Source organism: Maylandia zebra, linkage group LG7 (assembly GCF_041146795.1).
Source record: "Maylandia zebra isolate NMK-2024a linkage group LG7, Mzebra_GT3a, whole genome shotgun sequence".
Lineage (NCBI taxonomy): Eukaryota > Metazoa > Chordata > Actinopteri > Cichliformes > Cichlidae > Maylandia > Maylandia zebra.
In genome coordinates this window covers 39,602,442-39,623,900 of record NC_135173.1, presented here as the reverse complement: position 1 = coordinate 39,623,900, position 21,459 = coordinate 39,602,442, and the positions used below count along the sequence as shown (strand labels likewise).

Genomic DNA, 21,459 nt, shown 5'->3' with positions numbered 1-21,459 from the left:
ACATATATATCTGTGTCTGTGTGGGCGTGCACATGCTGTGTGTGAGGGCTTTTCCCAACATTACCCTGAGTGGTGGCTAGGGGGTGCACTGTGGACACGGTGTGTGTATGGGCAGAGGGAGCGAGAGAGAGAGAGAGAGAGCGTGTGTATCTCAGTAATGTATTCCTGCCTGTGCCTGGGCTGGTCACATGGGGAGAGCAGCCTGTTTAAAACAGCCTCGGCTCGCTCAGTCAGAGCAGTGCGAGACACAGAGACAGACGCACCCGTTCTCTCTCGTCCTCTCTTCACGCACGCGCGCGCGCGCACACACACATGCTCACGCACGCAGACGGCAACTTTCCTCTAGTGGACTGACACCACACACTCGCCAGGATAGACACACTCCCCTTACTACAGTGGAGAAGAGGATAACGATTGACAGCTCTGAAAAAAAAGAAATACAGAAAAAGAAAAAGGTTCCCAGTGAGTAACCAATTTTGATTGTCATATGTTATTCACATTTGCGGACTTTGCTCTTCTTCAGCGTTGTCTGACCGGGATGTGACAGTGACTGTGAAAGGGAGAGGGACTTGATAGAAGGTGCTTTGAGGGGGGGCAAGTAAATAAATAAGAACGGAAGAGCAGCCAGAAACGACAGAAGAGAGATGTGGTTCTAGTGCAACACTGGAATACCTCTCCATCAATCTCTCCCTCTGTCTGTGGGATCTAATGCTGTTAATTAGCAGCATGCACTTGGAATGAGAGGAATGCCATTGCGCGGAGCTGGAGTGGGGTTTGTTTCGGACTCTTGCGCTCTGTGTGTGTGTGAGTGTGTGTGTGTCATTTCTTTCTTTTTATTTCTTGCATGCCAGCTGCATTGTGATGGTCAGTCTACTGATGTTGAGCAGATTCTCTGCGACACACGCTGCTCTGGCTATGATTAATAGAAACCTATTGATATGCAGATGGAAGTAGATAGACCTGTCACTGCACTCCAGTGATATGAGTGATGTGTTGGGAGAAAGGGGACTGTTTTAAAGCCTCCCCTTCTTCGTATCGCCTCTGTCCCACTCTCTTTGTATCCCTCTGTCCCTCTCTGTCCTACTGCCCCCCCTCCATCTTTCATCCTCCCTTCTCACTTCCCTCCCGCTCATTTCTGTTGCAGCCGCTGATATTTCTTTGACACGCTCTCCCTGTTCACTGTCTTTTTCTGTCTCTGTTATTTCATTAACTTTTTCCTGTGTACACAGCTCCCTTGATTCATCTGTGTCGCTTCAGTTCTAAAAGGTCTTTCATTCAGCTCCTTGCTTTCTGTCTCATTTCTCTCCCCCACGCTGGTATATGCTGGCATACTTAGTAGACTCCTTAGTTGCGTAGAAAGAGAGAGGATCGCAGAGTTGTGAGGAGGGAAAGAGGGGAGGGAAAGTGAGAAGAAAGACAGAGGAATGAAGGCGAAAGTAGAAGGGGGGGCATTGAAAAGGCTGACACTGGCTTGGACAATTAGCCCAGGGAGTCTGTCCTGGGGTGCTATTCTGAGAGGGGCTTTGGCCCCTGAGCCCTGGGTGCTGGGTCACGGGATGCCTTGACCCTTCCAGTCGACAGCTAGGCATGGGAGCCATTATCACAACCTGATTGATTAGCACTGAGCGGAAATCCCTTTTCTCTTCACTCCTTGGGAGCAAAAGACCGAAGGTTTTTGTTCTTTTGCTGCTGCTGGTTTAGTATCTGCCTGTCTGAATGTTGAAAGCTCTGGCTTTTCTTTTTTTTTTTAAACTGCTGTCAGTTATGGAGGTCTGGTCTCTATGTATCGTCTGTCACTGGGCTTGTCTTCCTGCCTTTCTTTTTTCCTCTTCCACAACGTGTGTGTTTGTTTGTGAGTGTCAGTGTGCAGAAGTGGGTACGAAATATTTTTTTAATGACAAAAGAGACACACTTTGTTGAGGTGGCTTCTATATGCCATCTTCTCTGTACCAATTATGCTACCTCAGGAATTAATTCAAACCTTCCTTAACTTGTATGAGCTGTACACCTGAAATTGTTAGCAATATATTTAGGAGGCTGCCTGTATGGGGGGAAAAGGATGGCATGCAAGAGATAAAAAAGAGATGTGAAAGAAAATATGACAGAAGACAAAAGTGATGGGGGGACATACGTGGGCAGTTTGGGAAAAATGAGTTCTTCCTAGAATGTTTGAGTGCATTTCTCTTTTATCCTGTCATCATTTCCATCTCATTTCTTTGTTTTGATCTTCCCGGTCCCATCTCTAACTAACTTTTGCTAGTTTTGCTCCCCCCCCAATACCCCCTTTCTCAGACTGGGAGTTTAGTGGGGTGTTTAGCCCAGCTCACGGCTGATCAAAGCAGTATGTGTCTGACTGGGCTTAGCCCAGGCACTCCTAATGGAGCGCCGTTTTCATGCCTTGTTGGTGGTGGAGTAGGAGGGAGTGATAGGAGGTGGAGGGGGAATAGGAGGGTGTGCAAATAGAAAGGCTGATAGGGAAAAAAAATCAAGCAAGGAAAAGATAGGTAGATAGAGAGTGGGTCTAAATCAGAACAACCGTGAGAATGTGCTTCTGGTAGGAGGTGCTGTGGAGATGTCACTATGAGTTGGGTCACCCTTTCTTTGCAAAATCAATGATGAGCGGATAACAAGGATACCACAGTTCCTCAAATAACAGCAACAGCCAATGGCAGCTCTCCACAGGCTGTTCAGAAAGCCACATTTACAAACTATTTTGACGATCAGAGGAACATTACATTCTCTGGAAAGTCAGGGGCATGAGATGATCAACTAACACTTAATAACATGCTATTTATCATTAATGCTGACTGTATATTAGCAGAATGTGAAAAACTGGTCTTACCTTTTGATACTCCAAGAGATACTCCAAAAGTATGCTTTTTTAGTTTCAAGTTTCTAAAACTTTTCACCATGCCATTAAAATCGAATTGTTAGCTTAATATATGTTAGCCTAACTCTTGACAGCAAAGACAGAGCCAAGATACATGGGTTCTCATTGTGAGTGTTTTAGCAGCTGCTTGCTGATTTTGAGAATTTGCTTGGTTTTGCTATGTTTTTTTTTCTTTCAAGAATTCAGTAAGAAGTAAAATTGCAGTTTGCATAACCAGGTTTTGTGTATATTTGCCCTTGTTTCAAAGGGTGGTGACCACAATGTGGGCAAGGACATCACTGAATCTAAATAACAGAAGAATCTCTAAACTTATTTAACTGAAAATGATAGAATTTTAAAAACTAACAGAATATATAATAAAACTTACGGGTGCAGCACCCTCAGCACCCGTACTTCTGGCATTGTAAATAAGAACGTTACTGCCAAGCAGGCGAATGATATTGATTACCAAATAAAATAGACAAAAATAAAAGAAAAGCAAAGAATAAATGAAAGAGCCTTGCTGTCAACAACACAAAATGAAGTCATATGACAGAAAGCGGTAAAAAGAACCCAACCATATCTTTCCAATAAGCCTCTTTCCAGTCTTTAGTGGAAGGACCTATCACCAATGGGGCATACAGTTTAGGCCAGCACAGAATAGCTCCCACACATGGTTTGGTTTTAGGCTGGAAGCAACACCAGACAGGAAAAGGTCTATGTGTGCATCAACTTTTGAGTGTGTTTGTGCATATTTCTGTGTTTGTGTGTGTGAAAGAGAGAGGGAGAGAGCTATAGATAAGAAGAAGAGAAAAAGAGATGAAGAACTGGTTGTGTGTGCCTGAGTGCATAGTAAGCATCTGTGTGTCCGTCTCTATATGCCTGTATGCCAAGCACTAAACAGCCATGCTACACATAAACTATATATTGATTTTTAATAGACTGTAAAAACCTGTCTAGACATTCGGACATTGATTCTGAAATTGGAAGTTTTACTACTTCTGTCTCTATTAAGACATTTTTGGTGGAGGAATGGAATTTCTGAGCAGCAGAGGGGGAAAGCCTCTTTTATAACCTTGGAAAATAAGACAGAAAATGTTGCTTACATCTTACTGAGAAGTCCGTAGTGACCGACAAGAACACCGTGGTGTAATTTTAAAGTTGTTAAACTGAAAGGTTTAAATGTGTTTCTGTAATTATCACCTACAAGTGTGATTTACACACTTCTCAAACTGTCTTCCTCCCTTCACCACCCCGCCCCCCACCCAGCTCATCACCTCCCAAGTCCAGGTTTCTTCTGCAATCTATTCTTTTTTGTTTTGTTTTCGTTGCTCACACTCCCCTTTTATAGCGCCATTGTTCTCTTTTTTTTTTTGCTCCCCGCCTCTCCTGTCCAATCCCCACTTTGCAATGTCGATGTTTATATTTAACACAAAAGAAAGGTAAGATAAAACTAGGATAATATTTCCCCTAACATACTTACTGCCTGGATAAACATCCTCCGACAGATGTCCAAGCATGGGTCTGATCAGAGGAGGGCATGGGGGCCGTAATTCTCAGTGCTGTAATGTACACAAAGGCTACAAATTGGAAGCTGGTGTGGAGAGGGTTGGATGGAGAGCTGGGGAGGTACGGAGAGACAAAGACTTTCCTCATCATAAAAATCAAACATATTTCAAAAGAGGAAAAAAAACTTACTGTCCATTGTTAAAACAACTGTTGCTTTATATTTATGGTTGTTTGGCTGTTGTGCAATTAGTTAACCGAAGGATCATAATGTGCACCTGGTTCTTCTCTGGTGAGAAATCTGTTTGAAGATGTGAGATCAGCTTCAGTATGTGCAGTGTCATAATCACAAATCCATAATTGATAATTATCAAATTAATAGCGCAGAATTGGGTACTCCAAGAAGTAGTTTAAACATATTTACAATGAAAATTGTGCCCGTTGCTCATCTCACTTTCAGGATCAGAATTAATTAGCATACCATACAACTGTTATTTTTGAGCTTTCTCCACTAACAAAAATATCTGATCTAAATCTTTTAGTTTTCAATATTTAGATCTTCATCTGCTTGTGTAAATATAACACAAAATGATGGCGATAATTGCAATTAATAAGGGATTTGAAAGGATTTAGATTTAATAAGTGGATTTAATGCTGGATTCAGATTTGATGAAATGCTCTCAAGCACTAACCCAACAATGGAACTATAGTAGAATGGACAGCGAGAAATAAATATGAGGTTTTGGTAAGCATATTTGTGTGTACATGTACGCATCACAGACATTTTATACGCCGCTGTGAAACAAATGCAGGCGAGAGCTTTGAATGCAACAAGCCTCCCAACAGCCACACATTAAAAAGTCAGCGTTCTCTCTGGCAATGCACAGCTCCCACGCTTTTTCTGTCTACCCTCTCTCTCTTTAGTTAGATGTGCCACTTGCTGTGTGCTTTTATCTAACTGCACCTAAGGGTGTGAAAACATGACAAGATTTTGTTAAGATTTGGCCCCAATTAAGCCGCCTCACATGCATTTCAGAGATCTACATTTTACGACTGTTTCCTCTCTACACCCTGTGCACAAAGATCTGGCTCAGAGGGAGAGTCGGTGTGTAATTATTTTGGTAATCTGAAAAAGCTCCTGTACTTTCTTTGTACACTTTTAAAGTGTCAAGAACATGCAGATATTAAGCCTTTCTCTAATGCCATAAAAGACTGAATCAGGACCTTCAATTCTGAAAAAAAAGGTTGAATGTTTATTTAAAAGAAAGCCTTTTTTGTATGGGGTTGTGATAGCAAGCGCACAAACAGACAGACAAACTTTAAGTCTTTTTGCATGTGGCCCGGCATTTTTCTAAGCTTGAGCTTTTCAATGTTGGCTTTTTGTTCTATTTGTCAAGTTGCTTGTTTCTCTGTCTTTGAGAAACAGCCTTTTTATCTGTCAAGTTTTGTGTGTGCTAGTGGGTCAGTGTGTGTCACACTGTGCATATCTGCTTGGCTCGGCTGTATTTTTATCCTTAGACAGCTCTCTATTCAGCCCCTGTAGCATTCTTGCAGCCCAGGCAATGGGAGAGTTTGACTCCTAACTTTCTGATCAAAGCATATGAGGGATAAAAGGAGGGAAATCAAGAAAAAAAAGTTTATGAATATGCATCACTTGACACCCCCCCCCCCCACCACGAGCTCCCAGCTTTCTAGACACATACACACACTCAAACACAAACAAAAGCTGCCTCCTCCAGTAGGGGGCAAACACTTTGAGGTGGATTTGCACACAGCTTCTGAAGGCTATTCACATTCTGTTAGCATACCAGAGGAAAATGTGCTGTACCTGACAGCAGCCACACACTGTTATCTACACAGCCAAGTGCAATTTGTGTATTTTACTATATTTTTCAGGGCTTGTGTTTTAAATATTTAAACTGTTTTTTCAGATTTACTGCATTTTATATAAGTGCAACTTGAGAATAAACTGTTGGAGGTAATTTGCCTTAAGGCAACTGTATAATGTAGTACACTATGTATGCTGTATAGGAATACATGATGTGGGAGAATCATACTGGGGGCGGTGTATGCGTGCCGTGTGGTGCATCCACTAATCCCTCTGTATTGTGAGTTTAACTGCTCAGTTGTATTGACTAACTTGCTATCTTTATATTTTCCCTACGCACATGTCAGCCACATTATTTTCTTTTTCCATATGTAAGATATAAAATATAATCATAACTTTCTTGTGTTATCTTGCATTCACGGCACATAAAAGAATAGCTGGAAAATATCCTTTTTGCTTTGTGAAAATTCCCACTGTATTACAAGGTTAAAATCTGTTCATGCCAGGTGACTGAAAATGTTGTTTGTTTTAGCTCATTTGCACATGTTACATTGCTGTAGCTGGTACAGAGTATATAGCACCTATTTCACCTGTTAAACACTTTATTTTCAGCAAACAAATGGCTAATAATTAACTTGAAAAACAGACCTCCCCTGATTGTATTAGGTACCCCTAGCAGCTGAAGGAGGCACTTCAATATGAAGGATTCAGGCCAAATTTTCTTCAGAAATCAAAAGGATACGACTCTCCTTTGTTTCTGTATGTCTCACCACTATTTTGGCTGATGCAAGCTCGCACAAAGTGTGCAAGCACAAACTGTGTGCAGACATGAGCAACACAGCAGTCCACTTAAAGGCTGCATGTGTCATTAGCCACAATAGTGTTCTGAGGTTACACAGAGCTCCTATAAACAGATTGGGGATGCATTTATGATCAGTATAATGGGACATTAAAAGAGCATTAGACTACATACAGTCTAAAGTTTATTCTGGCTTACACGTGCACCATTCGTAGAAACGCTTTACTACTTTTTTAAATCCTGGACTTCATGTGAAAGAGGGCCATTGTCATCAGTTATCAGATGCAGAAACTCCTTCTAGAAGATAAGTTTGACTACTAAGTTATCATTTAACAGTAATAAATTTGAAGCTCATTATTCTTTGACATTGTGTTAGTTCTGTTAATTTCACAGCAAACCATATTATTTGTCAGATAATTGGTGTAAAAACAAAGAAGCTCCTTAAGACCTCAAACGTATAAGCATAATGAAGAGGTCCAAAATTCAGTGTGTTCAATGAGCAGCTCAGAGATTTAGGAGCCTGGTTAGACTCCTAGTGAACACAGACCCGTTCGATGTGTAGCTTACTTACATTCAACATTTAGATTGGACTGATAAGTAACTGCAGTGCTTTTGTGTAAAATGGCCATGACTCTTGTTTGTTGGCACTTTTTAATGTGTGGGTTTTACTGTTATTTATCCCCTGTGTTATAAAAAAAATAGATCACAATAAAAGCACCAACTGGCCAACTGAAAGAACTGGTAGTGAAAGGGAATTTGATCATTCTCCTGAAATAACCAATTTTAATCTTGAATGCACTTGAGCAAAGCTGTCAACTGAAGAAGTGAGACACAAACATCAGTTGGAAGTACTAATAGAGTAGGTTGTGGTCAAATCTTAAGGGGAAGATAAAGTGAAGAGAAGTAAATGGAAAAGTTGAGTTTAAGAAAAGGCAAAGATTTTCTCACCTGAGGCAGAATAGGGAAATTCAAGAGATGGCCAAGATTAAGCCTTGGGATAGCTACAAGTATGTCTTCTTGAGGGAAAGATAAAAAGAGTGAAGAGAACTGGAATGAAAAGTCAAGAGGTGAGGAGGAGGCTAACAACAAAAGCGGTTTTGGTCAGAGGGGTGGATGAAGAAAAGTATAAGGACACAAGAGATTCAATTATGGAGCAGAAGACATTTTAACAGACTGATACCATTGGGCATGATTGGAACTTGAAGGAAAGTAGCTGGAGAGAGAAAGTCGGCACACATCAAGTGTGATTGCGGTCAAACATTGGAGGAAGAGTAGTAGCAATTGAAAATGGTGTGGAATGTGTGTGTGTGTGTGTGTGTGTGTGTGTGTGTGTGTGTGTGTGTGTGCGTGCGTGTGTGTGTGTGTGTGTGTGTGTGTGTGTGTGTGTGTGTGTGTGTGTGTGCGTGCGTGTGTGTGTGTGTGGGGGGGGGGATTAAAGGTTAGGCAAGACCATCAGCAGACATGACTGTGATGAGTGTAAAGCTTGAAAAGACTGGAGAAATGACTGGGCAAAGGGAAAAAGGAAGAGCACATAAAATGCTAGAACACCATTATGTCCAGTTGCAGGATTGAGGTCAGAGAAAAGGAAGAGCTGCAAAGGATAGAGAAAATGAAAGGGGACATGCTGGATAGGTTTGGAGTTGAGGTGCTTCTTGGAGTTCAGACGTGACAATGGAGGTATAGGTGGGAATTTAAGTTCTCAGCTAGGAGACAAGGGCAGGCGAGAATAAATGAAGAGGGGGGATGCACTTTAAGTAGACTATGCCATTTCTCAGAAGTACAGTTTCAGTCACTTGGTGTTTTCAAACATGTCAAAATGGATGCTGTGTATCAGATTTGATGATGGTGTATCATCCCCTGAAAGCAAGTGCATAAAGTGTAGTGTGTGTGTGTATGTATAATAATGCGAAACACATTTTATCAAAATAACTACAGTGGGATGCTGAAACAGAGCCTTCTAACGTTTACTGACATCACCCCTCTGTGTGTATGTGTGTGGAAACTGTCTGGGACCATGCCACATTATTAATAATGTACTAAGTTCAAAATGCATGAATTCCCAATCAACTGGGATATTAGCACCATGTTCCCCACTTTGTATTGTCTTCGTTTTTGTTTTACAGATATTTATTAACCCCCCCCCCCCCCCATCCCATCTGAAATACGTTAGAAAGCCGGTTGCTGAAAGACTTGGGGCTCTGGCTTTTTGCGCTGCTGGCTCCAGATATGTATGCTCAGTTTTCTGTCCATGCAATGTTTTTGTTCAACCAAATGAATGAAGCTACTCTGTGTTACTGACTGTGTCCATCTCTTTCAATATCCGTCCATAAATTTGCCTATTGGTGTGTGTATAAGTTTGCCTATTGGTGTGTGTATAAGTGTATGTCTGTGTGTGAGTGAGTGAGTGCCTCTCTCTGAGCCGAGGGCTTTTAATCTATTAAAGCCTGATCCTTAAACACTAATCAATGTACCCTTTTATATTTCCATTACAGTGCAGAAGGGAAAGGGATAAATAAAGCATGACAGTGGAGCTCAGTAGTGGCCACATAACACTGAAAAGTTCCAACTGCTGTCGGTGCACAAGAGGGGGCTGAACTATTTAAACTGGGTCATTGTATTTTAATATTTTTTTTATACAATCTAATCTGTATGGTAGGATGTTTAGGGCTGGATGATTGGTGCAACATAGCTGTCATTATATAGCCATTTTTTGTTCCTTTCTAAAACTTTTGACAATTTAGTAGTCTCTAATTTTAAGAATTAAACTTGGTACTGGCTCACATACACATTGCACTCATAGGAGCCGATCAGCCGTGTAAAATCATGTCATGAAGCTTCCAGCACACAGTTTTTATGTCAGATGAAGTTTGGAACTCTGCACTTCAACTCTGCAGAATTGGGAAACTTTGGTTTTAGTTTCAGCAAGACAGGTGTCAGCATTTGATTTGAAAGAGTGCACACCTGAGAGACTGGAAATCTTATTTAACAGGTAAAAGAAATTGGTGTGCAAGCGGATGGATATTTCCAGCTTCTTTATTATTTATTGCATCAGTTAACATATCTGTGTCTTTGTTTTTATCTAAAGGAATAAACGATGCAGCAAAAGCACAAAAACTGGAAAAGCCAATGCGATGTTTCTTTCTATTGTGTGCACAGATTTGCTCTTTTTGCACAGCATATTGTAGTAACAGCCTCATGTCATTGGCCTCCTGCCTTTCTTTTTCTTGTTTAAACGTCCTCCATGCTTACAGTATTGCATCACGTTTTCCCTTTAGAGTGATATGCACTGTAGCTTTTAGTTGTCAGGACCAAACACTTTCAAGCTATATAGCTGACAATGTGCACAACCGTTTTAGGACTGATTTAAAGTGATTTACAGCAAATGTCTGCAGTCCAAACGCATACTTGCCTAACCCCCCCCCCCCAATCTATCATTTAAACCCACTAAACTGACAGTATTTGCCACTTTTCACAGCATATTTTATTAGCTATGTCTGGTTATGTACATGTCCCTCGCCCCCAATTAATTTAGGATACTTAAGTGGCACATTTGCATTACACTGCTTGCCTTTGGAGTATAGTTTATTAGTGCTGTCTGTGTAACCCGCACCAGCACCCCACAATCCTATCCCCAAGAACCATGCACACGCACACATTTATTTTAGTGCGCTTAGCCAACAGTATTTTCTCGGCAGGAGCGTACGTGTGTGTTTTTCTGCTCCACTGTGGTAGTTTATTAGCAATGTCTCCTTTGATAGTTAGTGTGCACGCTTGATTATGGCTGAAAGGGAGTGGGCTGGGCGCTTGGCCGGAGAGGAAGTCTGCCTAATGATATTAACAACATCCTTTATTGGGTAGCTACTGCAGGCAGAGAAAGAGAAGGGGGTAGAGGGAAGAGGGAGGGAGGGTGATTAAAGTGAGAAAAGTGGGGTCTTAGAAAGAGAGAGGAAAACTTTAGGGTGAATGAAAGAGACAAGAGTGTGAAGGGGAATGGGTTTACCTGTTCTGCAGATTAGGCAACAGAAATATGCAGAGATTTAAACATCAAAAAACATAATTATGAGAGGGATGTTTTATTTAAGAGTGCCGGCCCAAACACCTGTGAGAGATGTTTTCATCTGCTCCTAATATGTTATATGGATCTGACAGTCCCTCCATGTTCCTCTAATAGATTTGCAATCATATCCCAAATTGCTTGGCAACCCTGTCAGGTTCTATCACCGAGGTTCACAAGGGATTAATTGTTTGCAAGAGCTGAGCATGCAAAAAACAAAGATAAGCGGAAGTTGTTTTCATGACGACTTCATTATTCTAATTAATTTAAAATTAAATGTATTGTTTATTTGTCAACTAGAAATTCATGTCTGCTACAATAAGTATAAGTATTGAGGTTGTAGGGTTTTATTTTTTACTATGTTAACCATTTCAACTTTCATTTTAATGGACGATTTCTTTTTGGCAATTTTCATTCATCCAGAAAGTTTCCTTAAAGTCTGAAGCAGAGTTTCCATTAAAGCCACTAAGTAGACAGGTGCTTTATACTGTTGCAATAAAGCCACATAAAACCTATGAAGATGAATATGTTGCAAAAGCAAGTAATTTTTGAACACATATAGATAAATGAATAAATAAATATCATTCTATAGATGTGATTATTTCTTTTACAATTTTCTCTGATTGCTTCAGGTAACCCACCCAATAAATAATATTTAAACTAGAGTTGCTCAGTTGTCCGGTTTGGTAATAGTATATAACGCTCTATTAAACTTGTCTCCATGTATGTCTGCCCTCGTCTGACTCATTTCACAGAAAAGGTAGAAGGAAAAAAAGATGATTCACTTCACCTGATTAGGGGTTTGGGTTTTTATTTTTGCAACGTATTTGTCATCACAGAATGCAATAGTTGTCTAATGCACTGAACTTCACACAACAGGTGGTCAGGGTGAAAGGAAAGAATCATCTCACACACCACCATTGCAGTGCACAAAAGTGAAAGTGTGTGAATAGAGGATTATTTACATAACCTGTTTTTGTGTCTCCTGTGTTGTTGACAAACAACAGGCACAAAATGAGATCGTGGATACAAAAGAAAATGAATATAAAGTATAGAAAAAAGTGCACACACAACTTTGTTGCAAGTAGACAAAAGAAGCCTTACTGCTCCATTAAACACAGAGACTGTTTTGTGAGTATGTAAACACTTTTGTTCTTTAACTTGTTTTTCTTCACTAAATCTGGGTAGGTGGGCTTTTTCAAGTACAGACTAATGGGTGATTAGTATCTTACTGTATGCCAGTATGTTACCATTTTAATGTCGCTGTGAAAAAAAAGGAAGATAGATCATAGCATGACGCCTAGCATAATCATCAACAGAAACACATGCAAATGTGTCATAGGCATTATAAAAGATAGATGTGACACTTTACTTTCCAGACTTTTAAACTAAATCATCAGCACTTTGGCTGATGCTATGTTGATGTTTTTTGAAAGATAAAAGTTGCCTTATGTGGATGAAAATGAATGCCAAGTTATCAGCTGGCGCTAGTAGCACGTATTCAAATTCAAACTGTATGGGTATGGCACAGAGAGAGAGACATATCAGCTACTTAGAGCTAAGTAGTGGATCAATAAAATAGAATTTCACGTACCAAATCTGAAGCACAAAATTCTTTGATGGTCCATACCACACAGAAATAATAATCAGGCAGTGCTTTAAAAGGGTGCAGTAGCACACACAAAACAGAGACATGCATATACTTAAAGTAGTGTTTGAGGCCGAACACTGATCAGGACAACTGTTAGTCAATGTGGCTGGCTGTAAACATGCATTTTAATAATCTCTGTTTGGGCATTTTATATGGATTTACTGAGTTTTAGAGGGAGCCTCAAGTAGCAGCTAGGGGAACTGCATTTTTTTTTCTTTTGCATCCACACTTTTTTTTTCTTTTTTTTAATCTCCAGATTTTACCCTTTGATATTCTCACAATGACAAATTTGCTTATCTCCCACTAACACCTAGTGAGAGCTGTCACCTTGAGAGGCATCTCTTACTACCAAAAATGTCAAGGTTGGCAAATTCCTCTGTTTACCTTGGCAAGATGCCTAAGATCCCAGACCCCTCCCAGATGTTTGCCAATGTGTAGAGCCATATTTATTTGTCTGATTGCTCACATGTTGGCCTCTGTGCAAGTTTCTGTCTGAGTGCTTGTGTGTCTGTGCAACTCTTTTTCTCACACATACCCAGTGCAGAATTCAGACAATCAAGAAAATAGCACAGAGATGGGTAAATAAACCCATTCTGTTGGACTGTCTCTCCAAGCAGTGTTATCATCTCACTTCACCTGTGGCTAAAGAGACATATACCTGTCAAATGCTACACTTTCAGACACAAACATTATACATTACACAGGCATAAATACATACAAGACTTCACATATCCTCTGCGCAAATGTGTACATGTATATATCAACAAGTGCTGTGTGATGTCATCTACAATGACAATAGTCAGCGAGCCAACACACCCTGATGAACCTTTTCATGCACACTGGTATGTCGGAGTTAAGATGCCATTTCTCGTATTCCCGTGATCCTCCCTCTGGTAGAACATGACTGTTCTTGTTTTCTGTGTGTGTATTGCTGGGGAAATGTGTATGAGAGACACATAGTACTCAGCTTCCTTTGACTTGAGCCAAAGTAGAAAAGAGCTACTTATCAGGAAGGATTAAAAACAAATTAAGATGGATTTAGACCCTTTAAATGACTCTAGCTTCCATCAGTTGGTGAGTGTGTGTACCTTTTTTTTGTTTCTTCAATTGTATCTGGTTATAGATGGCACAGTGGTGCACTGGTTAACACCAAGAAGGTCTTGTGTTCCATTTCGCTGATAGGTGTCCTTCTCTGTATAGTTTTAATGATTTCTGTGAGTGTCTTCCACTATTTAAATATGTTGGTAGTAGGTGTGAGTGTTAACATGAATGGGTGTCTGTCTCTCTGTGTTAGCCCATCAATAGACGGGCAGCCTGTCCAGAGGGTACCCTGCTTTTCACTCTGTGGTAACTCGGATAGGCTCCAAAATAGATGAAAGGATTTTAGGTTAGATTGCATATTTGTGTGGAAAGGTCTGTGGCTATATGTGTGAGCTTAGTGACAATGCACATTGCATTTAGATTCAGTACATTTCAGGTTATTGACATGATTTTAATTTGTGATTAAAATCAATGCACATTACTCAATGTCAGTTTTCCCAAGACAATAAAAGCCTGGAGTGTTTTCACATTACCATGCAGTAGAATGTAATTTAAAAGGTCACCTTGGACATGTATGTTCCTCACACTGATATCAACCAGCAAATGATCACTGAGTCTTACAATACCGAAGCAACCCTAGCAACAACAAAACCGGACAGAGCATGTAAACTGGCTGCCTGAAGCGGCACAGTTCTTCGGCCAATAAATTGATGTCTGGTGGATAAAAACCTCAGTCCAAACACCAGATGAACACACCATCTGTTTCTCTGCGATTCCACTCATTAGGAGTACATATTTTATTTTTTTTCCTTTATTCCCCTTGTCATTTCATGGGCACTGCTGTAGCCCTGCTCCTTTCTGCCATTGCGTTTCTATTGTCATTTAATTTTTGGTTACTGAGTGCAGATCGATAAACGCTTGATGTGTGTTTGTTTTGTTGTTTCATATTTTGCAGTGAATATAATCAAATCCCTTCTGCTTTTCCATAGCTCGTTTGCATAATGTTGTAAGCATGTCCTTCTCAACTTTTCTTTTGTCATGAGCCAAATCTGCCTTTTTGATACAACACATTTTGGAAAGGTTTGTCGTGCAAACATCTTGACAAACAGTAATCACAACCAGTTTTACAATACTTCATTTTTAATCATGTTTTCATAAATATTACTACATAAAAAGCATTGACTCTTATGCTACAGCCATCAGTTGATTTCTGCCACTGCTGTGTTCATTATGTTTTTCTGGTGAAGCCACATTTGAAAACCAATGGACCCATCAGCTGAGAGCCTAGAGGCTCCAGTCATGCAAGCCTTCTGCCATCTTTCCCTCCAGATGCAACCTTACATGCTCCATCTGTGGCTCTATGATTGCTCTCAACAGCCACCTGCAGTGGTGCCATCGCTGGCAGGCACAAACAGTATGAGCCGTCCCGGCCATAATTTTAGCAACGTTATCGTTCTTTGTTGATGAGATGCCTCTGTTTATGTACCATGTTTGACATAATCTTTTTTTAGTCTTAATCTTTTCATCTTAAATTCTGTTTGAAGAACACCATTCTGCTCCAGAAAGAGTTTGCAAGTATTTGTTGTTTACTGGAAACTTTTTTTTATGTGCACATATGCTTGTGTAAAAGCACAGCCACAAAGTCCATATAAATGTTTAAATAGAACGTCTGTCTTTGAATGTGCATGCATGACATGAGTGGATTCGATTTCACTGCAAAGCCATGTTGAACAGTCAGTCAATTTCCTGCCGCACATTCTGTTGTTCCTCCATGACAAATGCCTCGATTTCCTCATAACACATTCCTATATCATTATTGGTCATGGACGTTATATAGTCCAACATACTCTGAGTCCCTCTGAGTATCAGATTGCTTCAGTGTTCATTTGAGAACGCCAAAAGCAAAGAAAGAAAGAAAGAAAAAAGAGGAAACCACTAACATTTTATTGCTAGCTGAGAAAGAAGTTTTCAAAGAAGTAAGAATGTTTGTTTTTTGTTCATCATTTATTGCTTTTTTCTCCAGCTTTTAGAGCTGTGCTCATGGGGAAAAAAAATACAATCTCAGTTTTAAGCCTTCTCATAAGTACATGTAGGATATTTCCGGTGCTACTTTTAAAATCTCTGGCAAACATCTAACACTGTTACTACAGTGGGGCAAAAAAGTATTTAGTCAGCCACCGATTGTGCAAGTTCCCCCACCTAAAATGATGACAGAGGTCAGTAATTTGCACCAGAGGTACACTTCAACTGTGAGAGACAGAATGTGAAAAAAAAATCCATGAATCCACATGGTAGGATTTGTAAAGAATTTATTCGTAAATCAGGGTGGAAAATAAGTATTTGGTCAATAACAAAAATACAACTCAATACTTTGTAACATAACCTTTGTTGGCAATAACAGAGGTCAAACGTTTACTATAGGTCTTTACCAGGTTTGCACACACAGTAGCTGGTATTTTGGCCCATTCCTCCATGCAGATCTTCTCGAGAGCAGTGATGTTTTGGGGCTGTCGCCGAGCAACACGGACTTTCAACTCCCGCCACAGATTTTCTATGGGGTTGAGGTCTGGAGACTGGCTAGGCCACTCCAGGACTTTCAAATGCTTCTTACGGAGCCACTCCTTTGTTGCCCGGGCGGTGTGTTTTGGATCATTGTCATGTTGGAAGACCCAGCCTCATTTCATCTTCAAAGTTCTCACTGATGGAAGGAGGTTTTGGCTCAAAATCTCACCATACATGGCCCCATTCATTCTGTCCTTAACACGGATCAGTCGTCCTGTCCCCTTGGCAGAAAAACAGCCCCATAGCATGATGTTTCCACCCCCATGCTTCACAGTAGGTATGGTGTTCTTGGGATGCAACTCAGTATTCTTCTTTCTCCAAACACGACGAGTTGAGTTTATACCAAAAAGTTCTACTTTGGTTTCATCTGACCACATGACATTCTCCCAATCCTCTGCTGTATCATCCATGTGCTCTCTGGCAAACTTCAGACGGGCCTGGACATGCACTGGCTTCAGCAGCGGAACACGTCTGGCACTGCGGGATTTGATTCCCTGCTGTTGTAGTGTGTTACTGATGGTGACCTTTGTTACTTTGGTCCCAGCTCTCTGCAGGTCATTCACCAGGTCCCCCCGTGTGGTTCTGGGATCTTTGCTCACCGTTCTCATGATCATTTTGACCCCACGGGATGGGATCTTGCGTGGAGCCCCAGATCGAGGGAGATTATCAGTGGTCTTGTATGTCTTCCATTTTCTGATGATTGCTCCCACAGTTGATTTTTTCACACCAAGCTGCTTGCCTATTGTAGATTCACTCTTCCCAGTCTGGTGCAGGTCTACAATACTTTTCCTGGTGTCCTTCGAAAGCTCTTTGGTCATGGCCATGGCGGAGTTTGGAGTCTGACTGTTTGAGGCTGTGGACAAGTGTCTTTTATACAGATGATGAGTTCAAACAGGTGCCATTCATACAGGTAACGAGTGGGGGACAGAAAAGCTTCTTACAGAAGACGTTACAGGTCTGTGAGAGCCAGAGATTTTCCTTGTTTGAGGTGACCAAATACTTATTTTCCACCCTGATTTACGAATAAATTCTTTACAAATCCTACCATGTGGATTCATGGATTTTTTTTTCACATTCTATCTCTCACAGTTGAAGTGTACCTCTGGTGCAAATTACTGACCTCTGTCATCCTTTTAAGTGGGGGAACTTGCACAATCGGTGGCTGACTAAATACTTTTTTGCCCCACTGTACATATGAGGAATATTGTGGTTTCTAAAAGCAGCTTGTAAAAATGTGTCTTTTCATGGCCTGTCTCAGTCCATTAAAGTAGATACATGACACCACATAATGATATTAAAATATTCTTCAGACCTCCCTCCATAAACAGCATTCCTAAATGAGGTTTTAAACCAGAGGGTGAATTGTCTGTGAATACTAAGTGAATGGCATTGGGAAAGCTGACATGGTTTGAGGCCTCTGTATTGTTGAGAAAAGTCAGGAAGGTTTAGCTCAAGTGTAAAATCCATACCGAAGCCCTTTGGTAATGCTTGACTTGACAAGTTGTGCATGTGTCTGAATGTGTTTGTGTGTTTGCACTCACACTCATACTCGAAGCTACCTTCATGATTCATTAACGTGTGTGTGTACGCCTGTTATGCTACGGAACCTACGGTTCTTTGTGTTACTAGGCTGTTGTACTCATATTTCCATTTAAATATGTGTCTGTGGTGTGATTTACAGCCGTCCACTATTGCATAAATCCTCTGACTGCTAGCCCAAAAAGACAGAAATGTAGAAAAAAAGTGTCCATATGGAACTTATCATAAGCAACCATATTTCTCCATTACTAGGAGCAATTTGTTGTAATTGCCAGCTTAGAAGTAATATGGCCTCAAACTAGATTTTTTTGTCATAAAAAAAGAAAAATCTAAATGAAATATGAGAATACCCATTAACTGACACAATTATGCTATAATAATCAGAAAATTGAGCTGTCAAGACTGGAAAGCCTCTTTAAGATGCTAGTTACAAAGCATAAGGAGCGTGTGTCTGTATGCATGCAGGAAGGATCTGACAGAAACTGTATGTAATTGGTAGGTTTATCTTTAAAAGCCGATTATTTACATTTTGAACTAAGTGGAAATTGAACGAAAAATTTGACAACATAACCAGCTAAAGTGTACGAATCAGAGAGGTCATTATAAAGAGAAAGAGGGAGGGCGAGATCCTTCTCTGCAATACTCCTTGTATACAAGGGTGACTAACTGGATACTTTGATGAAGCAAATTGGTCTATTGCTGCACAACCTTGCATCATAAAAATATTCGTAGTGAAAATTTCCCTCTCAGTTATGATTCCTAAATAACACCGTGGCCTCTGTGTGCACTCCATCCTGACTCGCTGGAGGGGTGTTAATTAGTTTGAAATAATCAGTTTTTTCAGTGCACTAGGACTTGATACTCAAGAATATGGGCTCACTGCACACATTCTGCTGAGTCAGAGTTCATGAATAGCTTTTGCTCTCACATAATTTCAGTGATAAATGGCTGTGGATGAAGCTTACGGGGAGCAATTTAATTGGCATGAATTCTAAGTCTTTCAATTATCATCACATCGTTCCGACTCTGACAATAATCTCTATCTCTGTTTCCTGAAATGTGTCATGAGTCTAACAATATCATCTGATTTAACATCCTATGAAACAATTCATGACTAAATTAGCTTGACTGTAAGCCAAACCAGTCTCGAATCTGCATTGCTCTTTTAAAATAATTTGTGTGACAAGCAAAGGCAAAAAAGAACAGAAAAAGTAGGCCCAGAAGAACTGGGTCAAATGGCATTTGAAAATAAAATAAAATAAAAATACATTAAAGTTAAGGTGATTGACATTGTTCATGTTAGACTTACCATGCTTCCAAATCAAGAAGATTTTTCTTTGATGTACAGTGCACTATGTACTAAGTACTTCCACATATACAGACAACCTTCAGTCAGGAATATAAACATAAAAATAAATTTTTTTTGCTCAGTAATTCCCACCTAGTGCTTAGGGCTGTGCTGGACTTTGTTCTTTGAATAGTTTTTAATGTATAAGAGGCTTTTAGATCTTATTTTTCAAAGGACAGGCATGAGGGATTCTCATGAGGCTGTGACACTCCCATTAAGAATGTAAGTCTTACAATATAGCACACAGATTAACAGGCCAGCTTTGTAGTCCCTGCCTGCAGCACCAAATCCAAATTGTGCATACATATTATTATATATTAGCACTACTTTAAGATTATGTTCTACTTGCCTAAACTAACGTGGACTAAGAATGTTATGGTTTTTTACTGTTAGTGCTTTTCTTCAACTCGTTGGTTTTAATGGATTTTTAAGGACATAATGGGCCACACTGTAATATTTTTCATGTTTTTTGCAATCCCTTTAATCCGATTAAACAAACCACGTGGGACTTGAGGAACAGTGCACACCTGTGGCACATTTGAAAACTTTGTTCACAAGGAATATATGACCAGTGTGTCTGTGAAAACCTGGCCTTAATCACTGTCAATCAAATCAGCTCCTGAGGGCCAGACAGTTTTATAATGCAGAATCCAGGTTGGTTCCTCTTGAAGGAATATAAGGTTGTTTGGACTAGAGAGTTCCAAGGCACAATATTATACCCAAAGTATGATCATAACACTGTAAGCATGCTGCCAATGGCTTTGAAAAGAATCTGTAAGTCTGGTCTCCTCATCAGGACCATTTAGTTCATTAGTCACTTGGCATTTTTAACCAACGCAGCTCAGTTTGAACATGTTCATGTATCCACATGCAATGAGGTACTACACCATTTCCTGTTGAGAAAAAAGCTTTTTTTTAAGCACATACAGTAACTCATTGAAAATGTTATTATTTAAAAATGATGTTTTCCTCAGTTAATTAATAGCTGACATATTGGTGATACTGATGGTGATTGACTGGGAATTAAATAAAATGAATCCTTTCATTCTGTTAAATTTCCACAACACTTGGTATCTGAATTTGGTTAAAGGTCAGCCATTCCTCCTGATGTTTGTGTAATTAGAACTCATTCTTAAATTTAGTGTGCACTTTCTTCACCATAACCAAATTCCCAGAAGCAAGAAAGTTTTTGGCTCTAGTACAAGCTCCTTGTTTCAAAGTCTTAAAACCTCTGAACACTCTGGATCTTGCTAGTGTGGAGTTGCTCTTTGCCATTAACAAATGATTAAAATTGATCATGTGTCCACTTCCTATCATCTGCCTTTTAGTTAAAAAAGAAATAGACCACAGATACCCTGTTGTAGCTGGAAATATTGGATGCAGTGAGAAATGTTTCTGATGTGTGACTCAGACATGAGTTTAATGAAGTCTGATCATGATACACTATCCATTTCTCTTTTTTAGTGCAGCTATACTGTGTGTAGGCGAGGAAGGCTGTGAAGAAGACCATGTTTTAGTTTAGTTCCTTTGATTTAACAGCTTATTGAGTTTCTCAAACATGCAAAAAGCACTCATATGTATTGATTATGAGTTATTTCAAGAAAAGTGGGATTGTCATTTAATTAAAGCCACTATAAGCCATGGAAATCTACAGTCAAGCTTGGGAGTGATGACAATCTATTAAACTGTCAATTGTAAAACCCTTCTTATATCACTGAGCATTTGTTACAGTTAAACAAAATCTGGCATTCAACAGACAGACCGTGCTATAATCTCTGACAAGGAAAAAAAAGAAGACAAGAAATGTCAAAAAGACATTGAACAGCATGTCAACAAAATGCCTCTTTTAAAAATATATTTTGTCTGACTTTACTTTAATCTTTTTAACTTTTCACTGGAAGTTAGATGTAACAAAAAAAAGTTATAGATTATTGTATGGCTACACTTACATTTCAAAGGAATTTCACTCATTAAAAATTTAAGGAGTAGAGGAGGCGAGGAGCCAACAGGCTTATGAAACTGAAGCAATCAGATTTTAGTTTCTCACATGTGGTGAGACACAGGTAGGTGAGCAAAGAACAGAGGAAGAGTAATTAAGGGGGAGACAGATTTTTTTTTTCTTTTTTAACAGAAAATATCAAACTTGTGTCTGAGGAAAGTGAAATGCAGCACTAAAACCAGTAAAGATATATTTTTGACTGCCCTGATGGCTGTTTTAATTAAGGATGCACTGATTTTTAGCTTCTGTATTCAGTATATGTG

The 21,459-nt window shown here is 39.8% G+C and overlaps 1 protein-coding gene across 1 annotated transcript in view; it reads left to right on the top strand.

Moving 5' to 3' along the window:
- The first annotated feature begins 221 nt into the window (after positions 1-221).
- The window catches only part of cntfr (ciliary neurotrophic factor receptor), a 228,670-nt gene continuing 207,432 nt past the window's right edge, over positions 222-21,459 (top strand). The window contains exon 1 of the mRNA XM_004538375.5: positions 222-462. The gene's annotated coding sequence lies outside the window, so the exon portion shown is untranslated. The remainder of the gene's footprint in view (positions 463-21,459) is intronic.